Below are 27,403 nucleotides of genomic sequence, written 5' to 3' on the forward strand. Positions count from 1 at the left end.
GCTGGGAAGGAGAGTGTCCATTGCAATTCCTGAGGGAATTCTCCCTGTGTCGCAACCTGCTGGATTTGAGAGTTTCCCCCTTTAGCATTAGTGCAGGTTTCACTGTGAGGGGATGAGGAAGACTCTTGTGTGGGCTCTTGTGGAAGGAAAATAATGGGATTTCTTGTTCAGTCAGTCATAAAGTCTCACCTCCTCCTTTGTACTGAGGTTCCTGTAGCCCTGGGGATTTTATATCAGTCTGCAGCGTTGGTAGCTGTAACTGCTGGAGGGGATAAAGGTTGTTAAAATGAAATTATGCTTCCTCTTGAGAGACCTCTTACAGGTCAGCATAGCTAGACCTGTCTTAACTGTTTTCTTTGAAGGAATTCACTTTAAACTTTGCTGAAATTAGCACATTTGCCAGGAGGGAAGGGGATACATGGGCAAGAGGAGATGGATTGCAAAGAAGTTATCACTTCTGTTGCCCGATGCCAACAGTGTCTATCTTCTCATTGGTAAAAAGGAAAATATCTCCCCTCTTTTTAAATATAAACACAGCTAATTCCCTGTAGCTATCACTTGACATCTCACAGATTTGACATCTGCAAACTGATTTAATTAATATTTGAACTACCTTTCACAAGTGTATAGCACTTCCAACATACAGAAGTGCCAAGCCTTTAGTTGATAAAATAAGTTGTTTCCAGAGTTTCTAAAGATAGAATTGTCTAATTAAATCACCTTCTCTGTTTGCTTCTGATTTAGTTCTCAAACTAACACCTACGAATGTCTGAGAAAAACCCCCCACTGTCACTTTTCTCATCAGTGTCATTACTTGAAAAGAAATGTCTGACTTTTATGGACAGTCCCATCAGGGTCAGCAGACTGTGAGATGCTGAGAGAATCAGTGGGAGGATGCTCTCTGCCTGCTGAGCTCCTGCAGCCAACATTTGAGTAGCTGGGTGCAGGGCTCTATTAACTGAGTTGTAAGAACAGCTGTGAGTTCTATACCACTGCTCCCAAACTGCCCTCAAGGATGGAAGAGTGGGATAAAAGAAACAGTGTGGAAGGAAGGAAGTAACAGAAGCCCAATTCAACTCTCATGGAAGTCTAGAGGAATTTTTCCGACGATTTCATGGGAACTGAATTAAGTTGTTGGTGAGAAGCCATGTTCACAAAACTCCAGACCTCCTCTTCTATTCTACATCTGCACTGGGTCTGTTGGATTTATTAGGAATAAAAATATAGTTTACAACATGTGGAAAATAGAGGGGGTGAAGGTTATGAGAAAACCCCAACTTATTGATGTGGGAGTGGAGACCTCTTGCAAAATGGACTGTTTCAAATGCACTAAAAACGTGTTCCCCCCAGCACCCAAAGCCTTCCTGCATTCATAGTCCCTGACTTCATCAGTTTCACAGCATTACTTTTCAATCAGCAAACATCATAAACACAGGAAGGCAGATTTATGGCTGTTTATTAGCCAGCACCATTACTGTATTTACTGTAGTGTGAAAAAGGAAATCGGGGAAAAGTGCTATAAATCTCAGTGGCTGCAACCCAGATGCATTTATTTACTTACTGGATACTTCCCTAGTAGCTTAGCAGATGCCTGCTAGTTTACACTTATATTTTGAGCATATCAGCAGAATGCTCTAGAGGGATGGGTGTTAAAATCCTGCTGGGGTCTGTTGTGGGCACTGCTAGGAAAGAGCTACTGAAATGTATTCAGTTTAAGCAGCTAAAATAGTTATTGAAGAAACACCAAGGTGTTAACCAATCACTGTGTGTTTAAAGAGAGTATATTTATAAATCTGGAAGTATATAAATATACCATCTTGCAATAACAACAGATAAACATTTTGCTATTCAAATAATAGGAATAAAAGCAAAACTCCTGACTTGTTAACATGAAGATATTCTCTGTTCAAAGAGGAATCACAATCCTCAAATCTCTAAAGTCCTGGAGCTGTAATATCCCACCTGTGCTGTGTAGGGGGCTGGTATCCGATGGGGAGTTCTGTTTCCTGCAGGCCAGACCCAAAGGTTGTACTTTACCATTGGAGATATAATTGTAATTTATTCCAAGACAGTAAGTCATCTGCTCCTGGATGACCTATTTCCATCTGCACTCAAAAAAAAAAAAAAAAAAAAAAAAAAAAAAAAAAAAAAAAAAAAGTTATTTTGTACATGGCTGTTTTCTGATGTTCAAAAATGCATAAATACTTCCTTACAGAATATTCTGCATTGTTCTCAGTAAACATGTCTTCTTTAAAGTAAAGAATGTGACTTCAGCAAATGTGGCATTGTCTAGGCCTGTTCTTTACACCTTCGTTATCTAGAAAAATCTAATTAATGACTGGAAGTTAAATTGAATGTGTTTAGGCTTCAAGAGTCTGAAAGTTCTAGTTAATTTACCAACTTTCCAATAAAAGCACAACTTATTTTATTCAGTTCAGATTTGTGGTCAGATGCAAAAGCTGTATCTAGATGTGTGGTTGAAATCCAAATGTATTTTTCCTAAAGGGAAATCATGAATCCATTCAAACCAGTTAAAATATCTTTACTGATGCTCAGTGAATCAGGAATTAAGTTCACCCCAAAATCTAAGGGGTTTTAATTTTTACTATTTTTTCCTACTTACTATTGGCTCTTATTGTTAATGCTGTTTTTAAAATGAACAGTAAAATGCAAAGAGTATAAATTATAGATGAACAGTTTCAATGAGGCTGTTGATTGCAATGACTGAAATCTAATTAAGCAGTTTAAGATCTAAGTGATATTATTATTAAAGAATTATGTTAACAGAGCATTTGATCAGCCTCATAATTTGTTTTATGTGAATTATACTTAGGAGATAATGTGATTCCAAGTGACAAAAAGCTCAGTTCTGTTTCTTTCCTCTTTTTTAGAGAAAACTAATATGCTATATTTAAATTGAAATAAATTGACAGAGAGGTCTCCTGGAAACAAAAGCACTATTTTGGCATCTTAACTTTAACTGACTTCATATAAATACTAATACTGACTACAGGGTTTGAGATGACATTGTGAAGTACTTTTAAAACAGGAATGGAAATGTCTGCAGATGAATATATGCAAATACATGTATATTTTTACACAGATATGCTAATTTGTTATGATGACAGACTTATTAGCAGTAGCGAGCAAAGTGGTTGTGCCACACTACCTTTTTGACTGTGAAATCTGTAAACATCCACTTTTTAATCTAAAATAATTCACTGAATTTTCTAAATCGATGGGAATTCATTGGGAAGACATTTATAATTTAATTTACCAGTACAGTTCATACAAATTTATGAACACATTGGATTGCTTCCTGTGTGATGCAGCTAAGTAGCAATCATGGGGACGGCGTGCTAGATAAATATATCCCTTATTTTTGGTAATCAGGTCTGTGCTTGGTGGCTCTGGGAGTCAGCCTTGGTTTGGTTGTAACTAATATTTGTGCTTTTCTCGCTCTCTGAATTCTATCAGTTCCATCTCTGTCAGGTCCCAGCAGAGTATCTCCTACAGAGTGAAGAGACAATTCAGCATGTCTGGGCTAATCACACATTACACTTTCTTGTTGCTTGTACACAGATGTTGTCTAGCAGAGATGTCCCAAATTTCACTGTAAACTTATTTCTGTGAGCATCCTTTCCACACCTCAATGCCAGTTCCCCTTGCCTTGGATGCTGAAATGCTCCTTTAAAGTTTAACACTGTTTGTGTCCACAGAATGTGTCTTGTCCCACCTGCCACAGACAGCTCAGAGCATCTTGGTCAGTCCACAAAGAGAATAAGCAATTGGAGGAACTGAAAAAGACAAAGCAGGAATCATTTTAGATACAACTGGACACCAAGAATTAGCAAAATACTATATTTTTTTGTTGGATTGCTTTGATTTTTACTCTGTAGCTCTAAGTTTGTTCTTTGGTTACCATGAAAGGAAACCAGGCAGGATTTCAGTCTTAAAATTTCAGTGTCATATAACTGTGGGTTTGTTTGAAACCAACTGTTAAATTTCAGTGCACAGCCTGACAAGTACCCTGGGAAAATGGGCACAATTCCAGGGAGACAATCCTGGTTAAATGTGTTGTGCTGTGGTTGCTGCTGCCTTGACCCTATTTTGGATGAAAGGACCATGTCACAGCATTGCCATTTCCCTGCCCACCCCTCACTGCCTCTGTCCCATAGACATGCCAGGGATTGTTGAATCAGCTTCTGGAATACTCTTGATAAAAACAGCTCCAATTCTGCTGCTGCTGTGCCCTCCCAGTTTTTGGGCATCCAGTCATTTTGATTTAATTGAAATATTGTTTCAAGGAGTTACTTGTAATAGATGGTCTGTAGCACATATTTATTTTTTAAGCTTTCAAACCAAACAAGGCAGGGGATGAGGAGCAAATAATAGGGAATGATATGGGCTTGAACAGAGGAGGACTGAGGGTGACAAACACTGCAGAGGAAAGAGAAAGTCATGAAACAAAAGGAGACAAAGCAAGCGTAGCTGGATGATTCACTCTTTGCTGGGCTATTGCCTTGTGTGTGGCAGGACTCACAGCGATAACCAAACCTTTATTCCTAACTCTGCCCCCTGAAATTTGTTGTGCCTTTTCTCATACGGCTCATTCTGTATCATTCCTTGAAGACAATCTCTAATGAGCCAAAATGTGCAGTATTGTTTTGAACCCATTCTTGGTTTTCTTTTCATGTCTGGAAGGATGGAAAATTAATTTTGCTCTTGGTCTGGTTCAAAATCTTCCTCCCACACTGTGGAGCCTGGATGTGGTGTTGGAAGATAGTATGTTCTGGCTACAAGCATCAAAGTGAGATCCAAAGGGCAAGCAGCTTTAAATATTTAACTACTAATAATCTGGTTCATAAAACAGACTGGGTGTTTATGGATGACAGCATTGATACGTTATGCTATTGATCTAACAGATGCAGTTAATCCTGTATTTTTAGAATATAAAAATATGCAAAAGTCATTCTCGATAGATAAAAAGAAATAACTCAGCTGAGTGCTTTTAAATGTTGATGTGTCAGCAGCCTTGCTATCTGTCATTAGCATTTTTTTCTTTATATCTTAAACTTGATCAATACTTTTCTGAGGTTATGATCAAGTGGCATAAAACATTTTACAAATTCTGTTTGCATGTGATAGATTTTGTGTTTGATGATGGCTCTGATCTACTAGGGGATCCAGCAGCATTAGTAACTACTGACAGACTATGGCTTAAATTAAAGGTGAACGGCCACTTCTGGTGTTTCAAGTTTTAAGCATAAAGCTAAACATGATTTTAAAGAGATTTAATTTTCATTGGTCCAAACTGAGTTCTTCCCAGAAATCCAGCAACCACTGAGGTCCCAACTCAACCTTTTCATTGGGAATCACAAGAATCCCATAAGACTTTTCAGGCTAACTGCTTCCAAAACACCTTGAGATTCTTAAGCTCAGGTACAATGGAAGAAGAATTGTTTTGTTAGTGTGTGAAGTGACATGTTGATAGATAGGTACCTCATGAGTGGTGGTTTCAAATATTAAATTATGATTATCCAGAACTCCAAGGCATTGATTCTTTGAAAGGGCTTTCAATTTTGTGGGAGTAGAATGACAGGGGCTGATTTCAGCTGATTAATACTGAGCTACTAATCTGTACATTCTTTGTTCTTGACAAATTGTATAAATTAGGTTCTGGGGAAGAAGGGACCATCCTTAAATCTGAGAGCAATAGAGAGCCTGGTTGAGAGGAACTTCCCCTAAGTGCTCCCTGCCTTTCCTTCCTTGAGCATCTCCCGGTTTCAGAGACACAATCCAACACCCTTCAGCACCCTGTGGGAGAGAACTGTTGTGAATGCACTTTGTATGGAAATTTAGGGAGAAATCCATGTCAGAAAAAGCACAGGATGTAATTAGACACAGTAAGCAGTGTGTAAGAAGGAACCAGAATTACCTTTGTCTGTGGCTTATACAAACAGCATAGGATAAACCCACTCATTAAAAAAGGAAGAATAATGAAACGTTTATACTTGCAGAGCCCTAGGGAAATACTGTACCTTTTTCTGTACCTCTTACTTCAGGTAATGTTATCTTGCAGGTCATGGGGAGAGTAGTAATTTGTACAAGAGAAAGAACAAGCCCCAGTATCACCGTAGTACAGCTTGAACTTTAACTTTTGTTTTTGCAGAAGTATCAGTCAGCTGCACAGTCCCTCTCCATTTTTCTCCCCTCTAAAGGTCAGATACCACTTCTTCATTATGTTCTCTGTCTTTTATGCAAGCAGCTTCTGCTGGAAGATTTTCATGTGTCACTCATACATCTGTAGGTTGAAACATCTCTCAGAGGCATCCATCACTCACACACAGCTGACACCTGGTCATAAAGGTGACCTATTTCATATTAAAAATCCTTTTCCTTTCATTGTCACCAGCAGGATATGCTCTACCTTTTCCCTTTCCTTGTCAGAAGTTTAGACTTGGGGGTTAGATTGAAGATTTTTTGACAGTAAAAGGATGATTTTTTGATTCTTTGCATCACTGTATTCTGTCAATTTTATTTTAGTGCTGAGGAAAAATCCCCAAACAAACATTGCTTTCTGACAGAGAACACTGGAACACTGTCATACTGAAGGATCACACTTCGTATGCAATCTTGGTAAAATTGTTTCCACACTGCAAAGAGTCTCATATGAATCTCATAAATTACAAGGTATCCTGGTATGTTATTGGAGTTCCTTGTGGGATTTCAATGCCTTCTGTATTACTTGGAATATGGTGCTGAATTGTGAAAAAAATTAATTAAAAATTAATTTTAAGATGAGAGATCTCCTGCATGTTACAAAAGTCTGTGTTATGCAAAATAAAACAGTATGCATAACCTACCATGTTCCTGACATCTCTTGGAATTGTTGAGCAAAACAGTCTGTGTTCACATTTTAGGAGACACAATAATTCTCCAAAAGTTGCAATCTGTCTTTGGAGAACCCACAGGTTTGTCACTGAATTTCATTATCAATCAAGGCATTTTTTGTGTGGAAAAAAAGGTGCCTTGAAGAGAACTATATGTAAGAAGAGGAGGATAATTGTCAGGATAAAGATGCTGCTTCTGTTATGAAGTCCTCAGCACTTGATCAGATTTAGCAGTAGCGTGTATTGGATTAGAATTTATTTTTATTTGGAGTTTTAAATTCCTTTTTTCTCCTCTACTTTCCACTATCATTTCCTCTCAAAGTAGTAGAGAATAATATTTACTACTTATTCATTACATAAGTGATGCAGAAAATCCGTTCATCATAATGTTTAATGTCATGGTTTTGCAGTTTGGTTTTTCAGTTTTCAGTTTTGTTTGGTTTTTCAGTTTTCAAACTGAAACCACATCTTCCTAATTTTGAGCTACTTAGTTTGTTTTTGCTTTATTCAAAATAGATAAACACGCACAAGGTAATTTGGATACATCTTTGTCATGGTAAAATCTCTACTGATTTAATGTGGTTATCTGGGTTGTGATCAGGCTGGTCACTGGCATAATAAATACGGTGTTTTTTCCAAAGAGAAGTGGAAACTGAGAAAGTCCTGTTGCTAGGAGAGAAAAAATCATGGAGAGAAATTCCAGGCTTTGGGAAATACAGATGCCATTGTTCACCTCTCCTCGTGTAACACTGATCCAGTGTAACACCATTACTCATCTCTGCGCTGCCTTCGGGATTTGTTCCACCACGTTCCGCTGGACTTCTTGGGGGCTAATGGACCATTCACACTGACTTACCACACCAGATACCAGGCCTAAGCAGAAATATTTTTTTGTGCTTGGCAGTCCTTTTGCTGGAAAATCTGAATTAGGAGCTTGTGAAGTAACCTTCAGTATTGTTGTAAAGTATAAAAATTCCCATTACTCCCTGCCTCTCACAGCACTGAGACACTCACTGCCATGTCAGTCCTGAAGGAACATACTCTCTTCATGATTCCTTTTAGCTCTGACCTTGAGGGGATCTTATGAATCACTTTAAGTTTCCTGAATTAATCTTAAAAATCACAAAACAATGATGACTGTGGCAAAGGACAGTACATTTGAGAGACAAACAAAGGAAGAAAAAGGCTGACACTGCTGGAAGCAGCAAAGCAACCACAGAAGGGTTTTATCAGGAATCAGAATGTGAATTCTAGCCGTGAGGTGCTACCCCTGTCTGAACACAAAATTCTGATGAGTTTGTGCTCTTGTCTAAGAGATACTTCATGTTTTCATGGGACACTTTGGAGAAACAAACACAGCTCTGGCCTTATGGGGAAAGAGATCCTTTGTGGTGTAAGCCAACAGCATTCCACAGGGAATGGGAGAGCAGGTTAATGGGACATAGGGATGAAAAGAAAAATTCATCTATAGGTAAACATAGCACGTCTTTGCCATTGCAAATTCATTTATACTAGAATATTTTACATACACTGTGAGCTATAGCCCTTTCTTCTAAAGCTGAAACTGTTAATGTTTCTGAAAACTAAAATGTTACTGATCAATATATGTTTTGTTTTTCCAGCTATGAGAGCTGTATAACTGCAATGATTGGCTGAAGTTATTTTTTTTAAGCCAAATTAAATGATGATCATTCTTTTAACATACTCATTGAAGAATTAGCACAACTCTAACAAGTTATCATAAGTTCTATGTTTTCTACTGATGCTTTTAGACAAACACTGTTTACTCCTGCTTAGGCTGATTTGGTTATTAAGAAACCAAAGGAAGCAGGGAATAGTTTCTCACTTGTTCTCCTGTTTGAGGTTGCTTGGACTGTGTCTCCCTGCATTGCAAGGGAACTGAGCCTCTGGCAGATTCTTTTGTGTTCTGATTCTGGAGCATTATTGGAGATCACTTTATTATCTTAGGCTCTGCACATCACTTCAAAGACAGTAAATGTTAAGATGGTGTGCAATCATCTGTCATATCTATCAGGTAGGCAATGGATTCACTCTACAAAGCCTTTTAAAATTCTGTAACAATCTTTGAGAACCTTATCTGAGTGCCTGTGTGACATGAAGGCACCTTCAGACTCAAACTGGCTTATACCTTGAAATGCTTCACCTTACTCCAGCCGAGCTCCCCCTGAGGTCAGAAGCAGGTGAGCAGTCAGTATGAGCCTCAGTTTTCTCATTATTGTTTCTAGGTGCATCAGTATCAGGTTTAAATACAGCAAACATCACAATCTGAAAGTTTATAGAGCTACTAATGCAGATACTTGTGAAATCTGTGGATTTAAGGAGCTGCTTTCAGTGTGTGTTCAAATACAAACAGATGCCTACTATATTTTTGATTTGGAGAAGCTTAGGGATTGTTGCTCTTCTAATTGTTCCATTCACAATATTTATTTATACATACATAGTCGTAACTGGATTCCCAGATTCTAGCAGTGCTTGTAATGAAATGTGATTTGTACTATTCTGTATCATCTCAGAATGAGACTGGGATATCTGACTACTAAATAATGTGTGAGAAATGTTATTACATAAACTTGATTGTACTTACAGTTTGGGGTACTCAGCTTCTGTGAACAGCTAACATGGAATTCTCTAGCATGAGTTCCTTGTTTAAGTGAAGATCTATCTTAGTCCTTCATTATTAGGATGCAAACAAACAATTTATGTAATTTCATTCATTATCTTTTTCTCCTTCATTTTGTCTTATTCTTTCTTTTGCCTACAGGAAAATCTCCGAAGTGTTCAGATTGCGAATTTGCTGTCTCAGCTGTCTTTGCCTTTCCTGGTGCTTTGTGCTCTGAATTGGGTCACACACAATTTTACAGTGATACAGTTGTCCTTTCTTGTGAAAACCGTCCCTCCTCAACTTGGTTCCCCTGCATCTTCAGTCTGAACACTATGAAAGATGCACTAAAAGTAAAGCAGGATTGCTTTATGTAGCAAGAATTTCAGGCTGGAACATTCATAGTACTTTTCCTGAAATCTGCAAAACTATTGCTTCAAGTTCCCTAATTCTGAAGAATTTGAGCAGAAGCTCAGTCTTCAAACCCCAGATATGACTCAGCCATTGTGTAATTGTTGTCTGTGGTATTAGAGAAACTGATGTTAAATGATGCCCAACTTTAGTTACTGGACAAATACTGTTGCTGACTGAAGAGGAAAAACTTCTCTTGTAGCAGCTGGAAGTTTAAAGTTTATTATAATGAGAGGGGGCAACATATCAGATGAAACTAACAATTGATAATGCTGTGACAGGAAGTGTACCATGATATTGTCATGGCCGTGGCCCTCTAGTCCAATCCATACCTCTGGCAGTGGCCAGTCCCACATGAAAAAGTTACAAGGAAGCCCTACAGCAGACAATCCTGGAATTATTATATGCTCAGAAGGGCCCATCTGTCCTAACCTCAGGCACGTAGAGGCTAACTTATACCCTCAAGCAGGAAATTTTTGTCTGTGATTTTTCCCTCTATAGAAAAATTTATGTACTAGCTTTTCAACTTGATCTCGCTCCCTCGGTTTTTCTAAGGTATTGAAGAAGTGTGAACACCGTATGTGATCTGCAGAGAGTGTCAGTGGGAAATGAGAAATGGTAAAAACTACTGAAAACAGCAGTGTGTGTTTGAAGTTTGACTCCTGTCTTACTTGCTTATTGCAAAGAGCAGACTGGAGAACCAGATGATACGTGTCAGAAAAACTAAGACCCTCATCACTTTACAACAAGAAATATTGCTGATTTCCCTCTGAATGTTTAAGAAGCTATTGCAAAATATGTCCAACATTGGCTGCTCCTCTAAAAGTCTGGGCACTATCCAGGAGCAGACTCAGCAGTGTCAGCATGGTAAGAGACAGGATTATCTCCAGGAAATTTAGACATGAGGAATCCTAGAAATCTCATGAGGTAAGCCAATCTCTAAGGAACTGAGATACACTAGCCAAAATGAAGATGTTCAGACAAGTTGTATAAGCTTTTAGTCAGTAGCTGAATTCCAATTTTTCATTTCCAAACTTTTGGAGAGTCACATAAACCTGTACCTCTTGCTAAAATGTGACCACTGCCATGCCTGTAAGACAAGAGGAAATAGCAGATACTCCATGGGCAAAAAGACATAAACCAAGAAAGTCTGTAAAGCATGGCAATGATCATAAGGGCTTCTACTGACACAGATCATCAGCTGTCTTAGAACTGCTAGACTCGGCTGGCTTTCCAATTCTTCCTTGCAGCTGGTGGGAATTTGGACAGCTGAGGATCTAGACAGGGACTGGGGCAGAAAAGCTGTGCAGCCTTTTAGCATTGAGGGTTTGTTTTGGAGTCCAGCACTGCCTGATGATCGCAGCCTGCAGTGCTGAGGGATGTGAATGTCCACGTAACATCAAACACACGTGTTTGTGTGGCCTTTGGGTGGAAAGCATTCAGCCCTCCTTTATTAGTTGTGTCTTTAAAAAGGTACCTTTTGAGGCATCTTTGAGCAGAGGATAATTTGATTCTCTTGCTCCCCTTCAGAAAACTAAGTTTAAATGAAGCCTCAGAAATGGAGAAAGCTCCCTACCTTCTTGCTTATAGACAGGGACTGTTTTCTTGAGAGATCAGATGACTAGAAGCTTTCACAATGTGCACAAAACAACTTATGACAGACTAGCAAGCTGCCCTGTGCCATCACGGCAGCTGGCAGTGAGTCATTGCTTCTGGCCCTGTAATGCAGACCTTGCGTGTCTGGGAAATAATGCCCAGCCAAGTGTGATTGCAGCCTATTATTAAGGCTTTATTTGTGAAATTGGTATTCCTGAGGTCAAACATCTTTCTCTCCATTTTCACATAGTGCTTTTAGACAGCTTTCAATAATGATTCCATTATACCCCTACTATGAAGATACTTTATCTCCTATACAAATTGCTGGTTAATTACCGAGTTGTTTTTCACATCTGATGTGACTTTTGAGTAAGACAGTATGACATGGAGCCAGAGGCAACACTGACTACAGAAAAAATGGTGTTTCAGCTTTAAACTTAAAGTGAGTACAAAATTTCTGAAACAGATGAATGCAGCCCAAGAGTTACTGTAGGTAGTGAAATGCATTGTCTGGGAATTGGAAATTCCCAGACATTGGTGATGTGTTGTGTTGGCTTCCTTAAAATGTTTTAGATCCACCTTGTGTGGTAAGGAGGTAGAAAATTATTTTATTTGTAATGTCAACCAGTTCAGAATTGTTCTTTGGTTTATGTGCCTTATAATATCTTGACATAATGAATGGGGAATCTCAAACCTGGGAGCTGACGCTGAACAGGGGAGGATGAGGTGGTGTCCTTACTTTCACAGTGGGTTCTTAAGGTCAAGGACAGAGACCTGGGTACAGGGATATTTTAAAGTATCTTGGGATTACTGTCAGAGATAACTTATCTGTGCTGACTTTCTCCAGATGTTCTTATTTCTGTTGACTGCAGAAGGAATCTGCACAGTGGATACTGACTTTTAGATGGGACTAGTTAAGAGAAATTCCCTTATTCCCTGTCAAAAGACCACAGTATCTTGTGTAGCTGTATTTCAGTCACAGAGAAAATCCAATAAGCCGGTAAGAATATTAATGTGAGTCGAATCTCTAGGATTAAGTCCTGAATTTCTGTTGAGTCTGAATTCTTACTCTTACAAAAATGTCTTTTTCCTTAAAGGAACTGGACAGTTGTAGCAAGGTACTAGCAAACATTTTAGAAGAGCACGCTATGATAGTAACCTTGTAAAGAAATCTGACTTCCAGCACTTACCAACATCACCTGCCAGAGAAAACTTGGCAGGTCTTCTAATTTGGTCAGTGAATGTTGCTACGAGGAATATTAATTTGAGATATTCATACCTCAGCAGAAAGCACTCTTGGTCCCTCAGCTGTGCACACTGGAAGGGAAATATTCAAATAAACAAAATAAACTCAGCATTTTGTATTTACAACAAAAAGAAAGGGACTCAGAAGGTCTCTTGCAGTGCTGGTAATTCTCAGATTTCTTTTTTCACATCTCACTGCATAGGTAGTAGTTTTTGTAAATGTACCAAGATTACTTTTACATCACTGAAACTCTTGTCTTTATCTGTTTTATACTGTTAGGAATTATGAAAGAATCAAGTTCTCAGGATTTGCCAGGGGAAGTTGGCACTGGTATCAATTAATATCTGTGAAGAAAGGTTTGTCATTTTGTTGTGGAAATTAAAGAAGGAGGCAATATAAATTCTTACCTCTGCATGAAAAAAAAAAAACCAAAAAAACACCAACAAAGAAACCAACCAACCAAAATCCAACAAACAAACAATAACAACAAAATAATTAAATCCAAATGTCTAAGTTCTACCTCTTATGCAGAGAGGGATGATTTGCCATAAGCAGTGACCTTATGATGTCCTAAAACCCTTTGCCAATTGCAATTAAATAAAATAAACCTCAAACAGAAGGAAAAACCTCCTAAAGCCTAAACCACAGAACACATTGTTCAGGGAAAGGTATTTCCTTCCATACTAAATGTCTCAGCCACCACCATTCTCAAGGATTTTTAAAGTTTTCAATATCTTTGCACCCAAAGAATTATCTTGCACTAATGTAACAATATGTAAGTTGTTGTTCCAAAAATCCTGGGCCCAACTCCAGATTCATCATGTGAACTTGAAAAAGCCAACATGCTTTGGAGTTACAAAAATAACACTGGATTATTTATTTATATAGCACCCATAAATTTACAGGTTGTTTTACACTCCAGAAATAAATTCTAGTCCCTGGAAGGGTAGTGCCACAATGAATTCTGGCTGTTAGGTTTAAATTAAAAGAAGAAAAACGCTAATAAATTCTCAGAATTAAAAAAGAAATTAAAAAAAATCTCATTACCAATCTCTGCTATCCTCTGTATTTTAAGTATTTCTGCAGTGAATTAATTTAATTTCTAGCCTAAATAAAAGGCAGAGAAGAATTGCCCCAATACCTCCTAAAAAAAGCATTAAACTCACACCCTGGAAGCAGAGAACTGAACCATCTGTTGCTGGTTGTTGAATCCATGTCAAACTCGGCAGCATGTGAGAGTGACGTACAGTGCAGCGTACGGAACAGGGCATTTATTTTTGGTGACATCTGGATGCTTTTTATCTGCTACATAAACAAGGATTTTGGGGACAACAAACTCTTAATCATATGCACTTATCTCTACAAAACCACCATGGTGTTCGATCCTCTGGTTGCATATTTCTCTTCAAAAGCCCCACTCTGATGAGGGAGAAAGTTCTAAAAGGATATTCACTTTTTTACTTCCTTGATTCTTATTTCTCTTGCTAATTTTTTTAATGAGTTTGATAAGGTGGCCAACCCCACCCATCTTTTCCTTGGCTGACTAATTCACTCTGGGCTCAGCAACTTGTCCCTGATATCCATGATCAGTGTTCCTGCTGCCTGACATGGAACATGTTTACACTTTATGGTTAGAGCTCAACTATAAGAAAAAAAAAAAAAACAAAAAAAGAAGCTGAGTTGGATGAAATTTGGAGACTTGCTACTGCAGCATACCATGGTCATATTTAATCTTCTTACTGTTGACACCTGCTAAAAATTTACTGTTCTAGAGGGATTGGTGGTAGTTCTGTGCTGGCTTTATTGGCGTGACAGTGACAAAATTCCCGGGATTTCATTGGAGAAATCGGAAATAAGAGTTTCTCTTAGCTTTAAAATTGTACTTTGAGGTGGCTGAGGGTTGTGTGCTTTTGTTCTTTCTTTTCACAGTGGCATAATTACTGGTCATAGTCCATGTGAGAAATCAATGCAAGCACCTGCAGGCGAAGGAAGTGGTTTCCATACTCTGTATGGGAAATCTCAGAATAGCTCCTTTACTGTTATTCAGCTGTCACTTCACTTAGGTTTGAATTTACAGAAAAGTAAGAGACATCTGGTTCTTACTTTGAATTCTCCATGGGAAACACAATAGCAATAATTTCACTGAAGGAGGCTGTCTAGCAGTTACTAATGATGGGACTATTTTGGGTTTACTTAACTGTACAGTGTGTGCTTTTCTTCTGCAGGTAGTGATGTCTTAGATTTTGGTGTACATTTCTTATCCTGTCCAGACTTAAGTCTTGATTGAAGAATTAATCCAAAAAGCTCAAAGTACTGTGGGTTTTTTACACTTCAGTCAGGTTGCTTATGGACCTCAGCTAAAGACAGTAAAGGTACAAGTCAAATGGGTTTTTTCATTCATAATCATTAGGACCTGATTCTAGTTGTGGTCTCATGTGATTCTGCTGAAACAAGAAAGGAATTCTCTTTGTGGAGGAGTGAGTTGAAACCAGTTCTTCAGTCTCAGTCTGATATTTATGCTGGAAACACAGTTCCCCCCCCTCCTCACAGGACTTTGGTTTTGCCTGAATAAAAAAAATGAGTCAGGAGCCTTGGGAATTGGTCCAGTGGAATGACTGGGACTGACATTTGACGGTCAGTCTGACCTTTACTGGTTCTTCACGTTATTGCCATTAAATGGTTGCTCACAAGGCTCTGAACAGGGCCAGTCTCAAACCCCCTCCACTCTAAATCATCCTTTATTCTGTTCTTGGAAATGTTCTTTGCTTCGTTGATACCTGGTGTTTTGTTCTTGTATGAAAATAATGGTGATAAAAATCATACGGTTCTGGGTTAAAACATTGTGTCAGACAAATTAGGTTCTGAATGGTTAGTAGGGAGAATTAGTACTTTGTGGTGCTGTCCTGGGCTGTTAAATACTGAGAGAATGATGGACTTTGGATGGCTGATCTGTGTTGTCTTATTCTGCATTCTTTGGGTAGCAGAAATCATAATGAAGAAATTATTCAAATTTCAAGACTTGTTTTAAATAGGCATTGACATAAATAATGAGTTCTGTTGCTTGTGTGCTTACTATTGTATTTCGGAATTCACTAACTTAAATTGTGTGTGATTTTAGGAGTGGCAAGGTGTTAGATTTAAAATCCACTGGACTTTACATGGAGATGGATCTTTGATCAAACTGGTCAGGTGTATAAATCCTGGAAATACATGACTACGTTAGAACAGGTTTGGTTTAGGAGCTACATACTATTAGTGCTTCTGCTATAGAAGATGTGGAGGCCCTAAAGTCTGTTATTGATAAAGAATTAAGAAGAAAAAGATAGCAAGGAGGGCTTAATATGTAGAAGATGTAGGCTCATTGTCACAGCAGACATGCCAGGGTCTGGCTCATCATTCTTGGTCACTTGTTTGATGTGTTCCTGAGCAGTGTGATGATGTGTATGTGAACATTGAACATCATCTACATACCTATTCTCTATTCAGTGGGAGGTCTCATATTGGCACTATTTTTTATTGAGCTTGTTAGAGCTAATGGTAATTCCTCCAGCAATGTGTAAAAATAAGTGAAATTATGTTTCAGTATGGAGCCGACATCTCTGGATGCCAAAACAGTTATTGTTTTGTGTGAGGAATCAGAGTGTGCCAAAAATTCTTTCTCTTCTCTTTTCTTCTCTGTTATTAAATCTCATTGAAAGCTAAAAAAAGTAAAATGTCGTGTCAAGAAGAATGATTGTTAATCTTGGATTTAAAAACTTCAACAGATCAGTGTCACGTTGCAAAAGGAAAAGCTATCTCTTAATCAAAATTATATCTGTTGGGAAGAACACTTTGCAAAGGAACTCCTGTAAATATATGGGACTGAATCTTGCTCCTCAGAGCTGTCCTGTGTAGTTTGCACTTTGCATCCATTCATCCAAAGAAACCCACAGGCAGAACAAAATGCTGGGATACCCAGTGGTAGGTGCCATGCAGGAAACAGCTCTGTTTCCCAACATTTGCCACCTCAAAAACAAGGAGAAAAACAGGCTGGAAAGAAAGAACTGTGTGTTTCACCACAAAAAAAAAAAAAAAAACAAAAAACAAAAAAAAAACACCAAAACAAACAAACAAAAAAACCAACAAAAAAAACCCAAAAAAAAAAAAAAACAGCCCTTGTGAGTTATAAAGTTAGACCAAGGACAATGAGGGTAGAAATGGGGGAGGGCTGAGTCTCACCCCTGCTGTAGGACAGGGGTAGGGCTCCAGTGCTTTTCCCATCGAGCTCCAATGGATTTATTTGTGCTGCCTTCCCAAAGTGCCCTGTGCACTCAGGGACTTGCCAGTCTGGCCCCAGGCGTGTTGCCATGGGGTCTGTGCCTGACTCTCCAGGAGGGACAAGAGGATGGAGGCTCTCCAGCCAACAAGGAAAGGACCCCAATAAAAAGTACCTGATCATCAGGAACAGCTGAGTTCTCAACAGTATTTAAGGTAGAAATGTAAGCAAAATTTAATAGAGAGCAATGGGAGATATATTAGAGTTTTCTAAGGACTTCCTTTAGAGCATGAACACTGTTCTGAGCAAATCATTCTGAGCCATTGCTACTCCCAGTTCTTCCTGCATTTCTTTTCTCCAACGCCTACTCTTTATTTTGTTAGAAAAGTAGAACTTAACTGTTAGGCCATTGTGTTCCTCAAAACGAGTCAATTCTGCTATCTCCAACAGAGTTCAGTTTGAGTTTAGTTTCTGACTAAGATGAAGTGCAATTAAAATGGGGAAAGTGGCACAGTGCTTAGTACTGTGTCTGCTAATTGCTGCTGTATTTTCATTTCTTGTGACAGCTCTCTATGATGCATTATCACTCTGGTGGGTTCCCCCCACCTTTATGAGCTTTTCCTTAGATTAATTTCTGAGTGTTGCTGCATATTGGTGTGCTGAGCACTTGGAACAATTTGCAACTATTAAGTCTAGTCCTGAGTTTGCTACTATTAAAGTTCATATTTGATCTTCTGCCTCTTGTAATCACAGGAGGAGATGTGGCTTTGTTGCTGTTTTCATGTTCCCCATGTCCTCCTCTCCTGTCTCTCCTCATGCCCTTCAAACAGATTGTTCCAGCCTGAGTGAATTGCAGAGTATGAGGTAGGAGGGATGCTATGGAGGTAAAACACAGGGAGAAAAGACTAAGAAAGCAAAGTTAAATATTAATTATTTCTATTGTGATTGGCATCATTTGTTTCAGTCACTGTTGCATTTCTGTTGATCTTCTCAGAAAATTTTGCAACCCTTAAGTTGTCCCCAGACTTTCAGTATTTAAAATCAGTGTTGGAATTCTGAAATGTAAATACAAAATTAAAAAAAAAATTAAAATGTGCTAAAATTCAGAATATTCAAACATGTGAGGACAGTGTGATCTGATTTTATATCTTTATTATTTTGTTAGTGTTACAGCAAGAAGTGCCAATAGGTGTGCTGTGCTCCTGTGGAGTAAAACCAGTTCTTGCCTTTGGGATTTAATCAACATTCAGAAATAAAACAGACAAAACAGGTAAAATGGGGAGATTAGAGATTATGAAGATAATAATGACTAGTTCTTTAGATCAGCTAGAAAATCTGAAAATAGATCTTTTGAATCTCAATCTAATCCAATCTTTTTTCTCTCCTCAGATTTTGTGTTAACCTTCTCTACATCTGCTCTCTTCTGAGCTAAAGAATCAAATAATCAGATGACAGTCTTGAGAGTTTATCCTCCTTGAAATTTATGGCCACACTTGCATTAGCTCCAGGAATTAAATCTGCTTTTTTATGGGAAGTGTGGTAATCTCAGAATTTGGTTAGGAGAAAAATATTACTGAATGAAGCCATGAGCTGCAAGACCCATCCCATGGGCAAGACCAGCTGTAGAACCAAAGGGTCTATGCCTCATTTTAGGAAGAAATACCAGACCAAATTCTGGTGTGTCTCTGCTGATTTGTGTGCTTAGATTTCATTCTCCATTAATGATTCATTTGATAAAGCTGTCTGCCCACAGAAGTGCCTGGATCAAACAGTTATTCCTACACAGATCACAAATTGAAAAATGGAAGAAGCAGGTCTGTCAATGGTTAAATGACAAATTTGACAGTAAGCCATTCTTCCAAGAGTAAAATACTCCCAGAGAAATGAGTGGGCTCAAAGGGAGGCTGAGGCCATACACGATGCCAAGAGCTACACAGGGTTCTCACGTAAATATGTCCTTAATAGTTAGTCTTAATACTTCATTGATTGATAGGTCATAAACTTCTGACACTAAAAGTGCAGAGATAAGGAGACAAAAGGAGTTTCAGAAATGGAATGAAAGCCAGGGAAGTTTTCCAATTGTACAGATCTGTATTTTTCTTTGTTTGTAGTTCAAACTCTCGAGCTTGCCAGATTAGTGAATAAGAATCTTTTGTCCTTGTCCAGTAAATATCTTGATAAGATGTAGAAAGAGCAGGCATAGAAAGCTAATGCAGCTCCATGTTCACGTGTCCCTCTGCTGATAACAGAAGAAGGGCTGGGCTAACACAAACACGTGGTGTTAGGAGTTCAGTGACATGATCCTCTTCCAAAAGGAAATCAAGACAGTCACATTCCATCTATTTTAATACATATCTGAGATATCAGTCATACACTGCTTGTAGGCAAGGATTAGAATGCAGAAGAAGTGAGTAGCTGTGCTGCCCCCACTGGATCTGAATCATGGAAATACAGGCTTTCCAGGGCCAAAATTCAGATAAAGAACTTGTGTTCCATTTAGGAGCCCACATAAATGTCCAGATTTTTAATAGAGTACATGCCAGTAAAGGCTGGCTTTATCAGACAACATGAATCATTTTTGGAAATTTGGCTCTCCCACAGGTCTTTGAAAGGGAGCTGATCCCTTTTGAAAGATGTGTACGCAGACATTCATCAGGAAAAGCCCTTGGCACATGTGACTGATCAAATACATGCTAACACCAAGGTGTGTTGTATGCTTTGTTTTTTGTTTGCGGCCTCGAGAAGGGATCTGCTCCCTCCACACCTCGCTGCCCATGCAGGGTGCCGAGCCCCGCATGCCGCTGTTCCCAAAATCCTGGCTCAGGAAGGAGCTCCACGGTGTGCAAGGGTCCCTGCAGCAGGGACTTTTGGGCTGGATGTCAGCTCCCTTACCCTGTCAGAGCTGTTGCAACTGCATCAGCCTTTCAAGGTCTTTAACCCAGCTCTATTTTCTCTCTCCATGAACTGGCAGTTTAAAAGAAAGGCTTTGTAAATATCGAATCTTTCCCAAGATATATTAATCTTTGATATCCAAGCAGCCTGGATCCTCGCCTATTTTTTCAACCCTGTGTGTCTTTATTGTGTCTTCTCATATTTGCTAGTTGTAGGATTGTCTTCTTCCCCTTTTTGCATCTCTTTTGGCTCACCAGACATATTTCAGCAGAATCACAGTGTTTGTGCCTGTTTTGCACTCAGAAACTCCTATCTGCCCTCAGAAACTCATATCCAAAAAGTTTTCTCTCTCCCATGCTTCTTCCTATATGTTGTTTCCATCCTCTCTGGTGAGAGTATCCCTTTGTTTTGCTGATGTCAATGGATGTACAGGTCAATGGATGCCACAGAATTCATCAAAGTATTTCACATGAAGTTAAAAAAAAAAAAGGCAGGGACAGCAATAGCTGATGGGTGTAAGCTGGATCTTACATGATTTGCAGGTGTACTGCTCAGGCCAACCCACAAACCATAAATACAGCCAAGCTTCCTAAAACTTTGTGTTGGTTAAAAAGTGCTCCAAATTCTTCATGTTATTATGTAGGCTGTTGGGTTTTAATTCTTTTTTTTTTTTCCCAGGGTCTTTCTTTTCAGATCTTAAGTCTCCCTTCATGAAAGCACAAAGCTTTGCTCTTAGTTCCATATGTCTTTATAAGCCCACACCCTGAACACAAAATAGTGTTGAGGATCACTCCCTTGTCTTATCCTGCCAAATACAAACTTTAAAGAGGTTTGGGATATGGATGTTCTTTTGTCCTGCTCAGCAGACCCCTGACTGGGATAATATCCTTAGGGTTATGAAGTATTATTGAAAGGAAGCACAAGAACACTGTGCTCTAGTTCTGCATGTGGCTTTAATTATAGATTCTCCTGAATCCTTTTCATACCTGCTCTTAATTTTTTTTTTTCTTGAAATTTCTTCCACTCCGTAATGATTCTCTTCAAATGAGTTTTAAAAATGCTATATAGGAACTAACTATACAAAATTAAGGAATCCTGATATTACCTTTCATCTTCTTGTTTCTAATTCAGCCTGAGAAGCTGTGCAGGATAGCTTGAAGAACTGAGGCCTCTCCCTCATGAATGCACCTATAAATTAAAAGTGAAAGAGTTTGAGCTGCTTTTAATTATCTTACATCCAATGGCTGAATTTACACACCGAACAAAATCATCATCTTACAAACTAATGTTTGGGGAAAACATGTGTTTCAGAATTATTTTTTTTGGTGCTTAGTAATAGCAGCACTTCATTTCTTTTAGATAAATATTTATACAAGCATGCACTGTAAACCAAGAAAGCCCAGGGTCTGAGGCCCTTCAGCAAAGAATCTCTCATTTTCTGTGATGATTTTTTTTTTCCCTGAGCTGTTTTATATGTATTAACCACTGAGGGAGTTAAGAACCTAAAAAGAAAATATTTTTGAATACTGGAAGGAGATCAGTTTCCTTTCCCTAGACATGATGTTACTCAGTGCAAACTACAGCCTTAAGTAAAAACAAAGTGTGCATTGAGAAATTCACTGCAGAACAGCTGCATTTTTGAGATGTTGTAGGCAGGGAAAGTTTCACCCCTGGACTCCCTTCAGGTGTCTCAGAAGTTTCTGGTGCCCTGGTGCTAAAAGGATATTAGAAAAATTCTGCTTAAAAATTGGATGCCAGAAAAGTCTTACTTTTAGAAAACTCACCCTCCCCAGACCCCCTTAAATTTTTATGTACTCTTTAAAAATCAAGGAATAGATCTGAAGATGAGGTAGGAACTCTGTCCTAGAAACTGGCCTGTGTCAGGAAGAAATCACTCTGTCTGATTTGGTTTTATATCTTTTTAATGATGGGACTCCATTAGGAGACCAATCCATTGTCCATAACAGTGCTTACTGCTGTATTCCAATCTACATTCCCCAAACAACCATGTGCCTGCAGAACCTGCTTTTACAGGCATTTATTATGGTGGGTGCAGGGGCCAGATATTTCAGGACGAAGAAGGGTAGTTTCAAAAGATTCAGAAGAAGTTATGCCTCCAGCTGAAACTGGAGTAGATTACAAAGCAAACTGGTATTTTCAATATCACTTTTGGACAAGATAATTTGTCCAAAATAATGTGGTAAGCTGAGGCTAGAAACTAAGGAATAATTTATTTGGCTTTAATGCTGTTGTACTAGATTTTATCAACCCCCCCTAAATCTAACATTACAGTTCCTCACCTGGCTATTTCAGCATTATTGAGGAGCTTATTCTTAGTCTTGTTCCTGAAACTAAACTTGTTTGCAGAGATAAAATGACTTGCTAAATAAAGCAAATTCAAAAGAGTTCCTATCCCCACCCAATTCAAGTGTAGTGCAGGAAAAATAAAGTGAAGTTCTAAAAACTTATTTTGCACTCATTAAAGAAATTTTCATTTGGTACAAAGTCATTGCACAGTCTTGTGGAAGACTGAGAGAAATAAGTACATGCAAAATGGCCTAAAACATCCACTGTAAAACTGTTAAACTAAGGGAATTGTGTAAAATTTGGTTGTTGTACTTGGCTGGCTTTACATGTACTTTTTTTCAGTTTTGATTTGAGTTGTGGTTTTGACTCTCTTTAGAACTGGGCCAGAACCACAGCTGTGGATCCAAATACCCACAAATCCTGGCCCAGATCTGAATTGTTCATATTGAGTTCATTTCTGATTCAAAAGAACCCCCAAATTCTGGGCAAAATTCTATCAAAACCACTAAACTGCCCTGGCTGGAGTGCCAAGCCACAGTTCAGCCCAGGTTTGTTTGAAAATGACTAAAAACTGGTCACAGATTCTGTTGAATGTGATCCAAAATTGAATCATAGTATTTAGAAACTTCAGCAAACTGAGGCAGAACTCAGTGGTTGCAATAAAACCAAAATGGAGAGAGTATTGAGAGGTCTTAATTTCTTTTTGCGGACATTTCTTGCAGTTCAGCAAACCCATCCTGAGAACTGCACTGGTTCAGGGGAACTGGTAGTTCAGAGAACTTGTGTGCTCAGGAGTAGTTCTTAAAGAGCTGAAAGCAATGATGGAAATGTATCAGTTTCCTCTCTTATGCTTTTTCCATTTTTAGTGGAGTTGCTCTTGTTCTGTTCTGCCTTCTGCACAATTAAAATAAAAGCCTTTGAAGTGTCTGAATTTGCATATTTTATTTTTTTCCAGAGACTTTGTCACAGCCTCTTATGGAAGTGATAGCATTAAATTGGAGCAGCACAATGAATTCCAGGAAGTGAGTAATCTTCATTAAGCTTGTTTATTTGCAGGAGCTCCATTAAATTAAGAATGCTTATCAGGCTATGTCTGCACTGATGAAACCAGTTCTGCTGCTTGCCTTGAGGGATTGGTTCCCTACCTGACACCTCGGGGTCCTGGATTTTAATCACGTCCTTGGCAAACCCAGTAGATCATTAGTTCAAAACTGACATTTAACCTATAGTACAAGATCAGTCTTTATAGTAACTTTTACACATTCTGAGTTTTAAAGATTAAGAAATAGGGCTACAATGCAATGCATGACTTAAAACAGGTGAAGGGAAGCTTGGTTTTAAAATGTTTCTGTTGTGGTAAGGGGAGGTGTAGTTTTGGACTGATCCAGTCTGAGGTGTGAGTGCTGGCATGTTCTCTTAAAATCAGAAGCTAAAGAGAGAGATGAATCAATTCTGAATTGAACAAATGGCAGAATTCCAGTCTAATACCTTGAAAAGAAGCTCATAAAACATGAAATAAAATTTAATTTCCCCCTATGTGTATTTAATGATGACTGTAAGTCAGTGGTGAGGTTCTTCTCCAAATTATTTAGGTAGAAATTTATAGTTTTTTGAAATGCCAATGAAAATAATTTTGATGCATTTGAATTCTTCTGCTCTGCAACATAAATATTTGGGAATATTCATCCCTCTGAAAGGGTAATTGTTGGATACATGGTGAGTTGGATACATTATCAGCCACAGATAGGATGCCTCCAAAAAAAGGGCACACCATAAAGACATTTGTGTTTTCACATAATTAACCCAATGGCATTTGGTTCCAGCAAAGCCATTCTGCTACATAATGACAAGAAAAATGAGATATTAGTGAAGGTCTGGGAAGAGATGAGTACACATCTGCTTGTATTTGCTTTCCTGGCATGACCCATCAGGTTGCTCTTTAGGACTAAAATTAAAAATGTAGAGAATTGAAGATTTTAATGAAAAAAAAACAAGCCCAAATTCTCATCTCTTCTCCTAATTGAAAATGTAGAGAGACATAATGGAGGGAAGCTGAACTTGTAAATGCTTTGGGTTTGTATTTCTGTTGCAGGAGCTGTGTGTTGCTCTTGTGTGTATGTATCAATTATAAATATATATCTGCTTTTGCAGTGACAGACTATTTTAAGGTGGCTCAAACAGTTATTGGTACCAAACTGCTTGATAATAAATGTCTGGGAAACTGTGATGACAGATCAAAGGATCAGCATTTTAGGTTTCCATTCCTGGTGTATCTAGTTTAGATTGACTGTAAATAAAGTTCTAGTCAAGTTCCAAATGAGCAAGGCAGGGTCTTACAGGGTAGGGTAGCATTATCTTGGGAATCCTGCTGAAACATCCTTCTGGAGGGGGCTGATCTGTGAGAATTGTGCAGAGATTTGTAAGCCTTGATTTTTAGTGAAGATTGCCTAAAGCAATATTAATTGAATATGCATCTTTCTGATAAACATACTGTACTTCTGAAACTGTTGTCATCAACATGACAACAAATGAGTGTGGAAAAATCAAATCCTGGAGCAAAAGGCAGATTTGCTGATGAGAAACTCCACTGGGAAGTCTGGAGCTTGCCATCCCATTTGTAAACAACTGCACCCATGTGGACTCTGTGTGCAGGGGTGGTTGGGCTCTGCCTTTGTGTCACAGTGAAAGAGGGAAGAAGATGAAAAGTGATGGCAACAAAATGAATATGCAAAGAAGGAGGAATCTGATCCAGGGACAGGAGCCCGTGGGTTGGGGTTTAATGTTATGGATTAGTCTTTACAGTTTATTTCCTCTTTAGGATGTTTTCTTTTTTCCTTGCTTTTCTCATATGTGTGGTCTTCACTCAGCAGAGCTTGTATCATCCTTTTTATCTGGTTGTAAAGAAGTTTTTTGGCTACATATACCTTTGATACAAGGATCTTGAATGATATTTCTTTGGGGTTTCTGAACTACATGAAATACAGAGCTGAGAAGGATGCACTTACAAAGGTTTAGGGTTCATTTAAATTTGCAGCGACTTGGTTCTGTGTAATCTAGAAAATCTAAAATAATTTGGAAATAAGAATAGAGAAATCTAAGCTTTTACATTGCACTTGAATGAGGACTGTACTCACTAACACCATAACTAGAGTGAATTTGAAACATCTACTTCTCCCTGTTCCTTCTGCCTTTGTACAGATGTGTATGCTGTAAAAGTTATTTATAGGATTCATTTAAATTCCACATTTTCCCCAGTACATTTTCCACCTTTTTTTTTTCACAGTACTTACTTGTAAAATCAATAGTCTCAAACAGCTTTACTTTTTAAACTCCCCCTACTTTCCTTTAAAGCTTAGAGGTTCTGTGTGTTTCCATGGAGCCACTTCTAAGCAGATAGAAACAAACTCAGGCACAAAAGTTCATTTTGAAGGAAAGCCAGTGCTGGTTTGTACTATGAAGAGCCTAATCATGCTTGGCTTCTGCAGGTGCAGAGTTTAAAATGAAATTGTCAGTATTCAAAACACTTGCATGTTTTTGTTGCAGATAGATGGTTCTACACCATAACTGAGTAAAATACCCCGGGGAAAGGACTTCATAGTCTACACAGATTTGTTTTTAATACTTCCCTCCTTTAATAAGGTGTTTCACAGCATCCAAATATCAGGATTATTGTTACTTTGGCTTATAAGGAGAAAGTACCTAAAGCTGGAAAAACGAGGTAACATCAGAGCATTCATTACGATTACATGAATATTAATTAAGAAGACTGAATGGTATTTGGAGGTTTCTGTGCAGAGAAGTTTATGCTAAATACAGTGGTCAAGATCCTTAAGTACTGTTCCTCTGGTGGACAGTAGAACTGACATTGTTTACACCTACTTAAGGATTGGCCTCTTCTGTTCAGCAATTCCCACAAAATAACAAAAGAGTAACAAAGCTGAATTTGACTCATAACATGATCAAGATTTCTCTTGATTTCAGATTTACCAAAACAGTGGCTTGACAGTTGCCTCAGTTCACTACTGATATATGAGCTATATTCACAGTTGTTTTCCTCAGTGTGGGTTTGATTTCAACAATTCTGAAATTCAGAGCTTGTCAAGCTCCTTTGTGATTGACTTAATCTTTCACAGAAGGATCTCATATAGCTGAGATCTTGACTTTGTCTTCAAAATCTTTATTACTTCTCAGTTTCCTGTACCAATGCCCCTACCAAGAAAAGGAAGCAAATAGTGGATTTTTTGCAATTGCTTATAGCATAACACAGGGAAAACTTCAAAGTGCAGAGAAATTATTATGCTTGGTCTTTTTTTCTTTTTTATCCTCTTTTTTTTCTTCTCCCCCATTTCAAATTGTATTTATATTTGCCTCTGATTCTCATGTTACTTTCTTCTTCAAGCTGCCAAAAGTCTTCAACTGTGGTGCTGGAGATTAAATGGCAAATTTCTGGCAAACATCACAGAGCTTTGTTTTCAATGAAGAAGCAAATCTAGCCTCTGATTAACAGGAGAATCACTTTACTTGCACTATCATTTATGCTCATAGTTCTTGGATTTGTTGTCATTTACACATGGAAACATAACATTTGCATATGCAAATAGTGCATTAGGGTGTCTTGTGCTTTGAAAACAGAACACAAGGTACAATACCCACAGTGGTCTAAAGAACAAACACATAGAATCAAACTGGTAGCTGGTGAAGAGAATAATGACAGGATAATTATGGCAAATGTGCAAATACTCTGACAGAATCAAGAACATTATTTTAAATATATGTTTTCAGTGGGGTCAGTCATAAAATCCTCATCTGCTGTTCCATGGGACCCAGTCCATCCCTCATGTAATTTTATCTGGGAGGGGAGAGAACTGACACTGAACTGAGGGTCTGGCTGAGCATCAAAGTGCTGTACAAAAGCCCTGCTGATTGTGCTGATTCAAAGAATTAATTATTTTACATTTGCTAAAATCAAAGCAAGTTATGACATTAATGAGAACAGGAAAGAGGAAAGTAGAGGATAGTAGGACCAGTGGATATCAGCACTGATGTTGGCTACCCCACACCACAGGAGCTGCTCCCTCAAGCTCTCTTAGCTGTGTACAGGCTGTGCATAGAATGTCTTTGTGAAGGAGGCTTTGATCTGTTGAATGAACCTGACCTGTTTGCTGTGTTTTAAGCAGGCAGTG

The 27,403-nt window shown here is 38.4% G+C and overlaps 1 protein-coding gene across 6 annotated transcripts in view; it reads left to right on the plus strand.

The window, feature by feature from the left end:
• The window catches only part of PMEPA1 (prostate transmembrane protein, androgen induced 1), a 272,991-nt gene that overhangs the window by 18,039 nt on the left and 227,549 nt on the right, over positions 1–27,403 (plus strand). For all 6 annotated transcript variants that reach the window (XR_008439739.1, XR_008439738.1, XR_008439737.1 and 3 more), the window contains exon 3: positions 23,176–23,242. The gene's annotated coding sequence lies outside the window, so the exon portion shown is untranslated. The remainder of the gene's footprint in view (positions 1–23,175; positions 23,243–27,403) is intronic.

Source organism: Vidua macroura, chromosome 17, assembly GCF_024509145.1.
Source record: "Vidua macroura isolate BioBank_ID:100142 chromosome 17, ASM2450914v1, whole genome shotgun sequence".
NCBI classification, from domain to species: Eukaryota; Metazoa; Chordata; class Aves; order Passeriformes; family Viduidae; genus Vidua; species Vidua macroura.